Below are 1,893 nucleotides of genomic sequence, written 5' to 3' on the forward strand. Positions count from 1 at the left end.
AGGCTACCTATTCTGTTTTGCCGTCCTTCTCTGGACCTAGCCTTCCATCCAATATCTCTGTAGTAGGAGTAAGTGGAAAGCCATCCACTCCACAAAAACTCCACTCCTTAATTGCTGCCTGGCCAACAACTACTCTGCACACTCGTTCCTCATTCCCAGCTAAAAAGGGCCCCTACCGAAAGCAATCAGTGGAAATCAGTTTGGCTTTCCCCCACTCGCCTCAAACTTACTAAATTTTCTTAACTATCTCATACTCCTCAACCTTGCTGGGACCTTCCTTCTGGGTTTTGCCCCTATTCCAACAAATGCTTCCATTCCTCATTCCTATACTAATACTGTGCCTTATTTTATTCTTCATCCGTACATCCAAATGCCAACCATGGGCCCCGACCTTAACAGCGCCCCTTAACAGCAGGAAGTAGCCAGACAGACCACGGCGCCCCTTTATCACTATTACCAATAAAAGGTTGGACTGTTTGGACGAACGGAGGCAAGATGGTGCACTTCCGGGTTCTTCATCCCCGCCCCCCCCAACTTTTCCCGCGCGCGCGCGAAAATGCAGCCGGCGACCCGGGAAGGTGCAGACCAACTAGGCATGCGCCAGGTGATGTCAATCCGAAGAGACCAAGATTTACCTGGAACACCCCCTGACACGCCCGTGCCCCGCCTATTGCCCTCCCACTCCTAGAAAAGCTGCTCTGGAGGCACGCCAGGCGCGGCCTCCCTCAGTCCTCCACTCCTGTCGGGATGTCAGGACTGCGGGAACTCCGTCCGAGAGCCCCACCGGGGGGCTCTGTCGGCCTTCTTTGCCGGAGGCCGACAGACCTCTTCCCCACACCTTAGGTGACCAAAATAAACTTGCAGTTTTGCTTCTACACTTGCCTACTCGCTGGTTCTTTTGTGCCCGCTCTGGTGGTCTTAGAAAAACAAATCATATAGTAGTAGCATGCTACTACAAAGTAGCAGAAAAAATTTTAGCCTGAATTTTATTTTAGAACAAAATGAAAGTAAAATAGTGAATTTCTGTTTTCTCCTATAGGATAGAATTCAGCATATTTAAGTAGTTTATGATACTAATTTTTCACTTCATCTCAGGAGAAGGAATTGACTTTATGATCTATAAAATACAAAACAAGGACCTTAGATGTGTTTTTTTAAATAGCCATATTATTAACCAATGTATTTTATGGTTTTATTTACAGATATTTTTATTTATATAGGATGATATTTTGTAAATAGACTGAGGGGAGAGGTAAGAATTCTTGGCTTTGATAATTACTAGTGCTCTGGGGAATTATTAAAGTTACTAGCTAACTAAGAGGAATATTTTCTCCCTTTTCTAACCATAGCTGCAGGTCTCTTCACTTAAAAATAAGCCTTGGTTTGTTTTTGGTTTTGTTTTTAATTCCAAAACCAACATCTGCGTATCAAATAAGGCAAAGTGATCATCTGTGGGTGGGCCTTCAACACAATTTAGCAAAGGCTTTGACACCAGCATTAGAGGTCTCCTGCCTTGAGTATCTTTACCCAGCTTCAGCTTAAGTCAATGGGGGGCACACACAGATGTAGAATTAACTTCCTCCCCTTTCTTCTCTACTTCCCCTGCTTTGTGCAATAAATTAGATTTTGTGGTAATTTTGTGCCATTGGAAACTAGTAGATTTTTATGATTCATGCAACAATCTCAAGGTAATTTTTTAATGGAACTAATCTTGTTCTCTTTCTCTTAGTTTATATCTTTCTTTCACTTTCCAGTACAGTATCGAAAAGTATGTAGTAAGCTGGTATTGTGTATTTACTGTCATGCGCGTCCGTGTGAAGAGACCACCAAACAGGCTTTGTGTGAGCAATAAAGCTTTTTAGTCACCTGGGTGCAGGCAGGCTGAGCGAAGGG

The sequence above is a fragment of the Rhinopithecus bieti genome, unplaced genomic scaffold, assembly GCF_001698545.2.
Source record: "Rhinopithecus bieti isolate Rb0 unplaced genomic scaffold, ASM169854v2 scaffold_30764, whole genome shotgun sequence".
In the NCBI taxonomy this organism is placed as follows: Eukaryota; Metazoa; Chordata; class Mammalia; order Primates; family Cercopithecidae; genus Rhinopithecus; species Rhinopithecus bieti.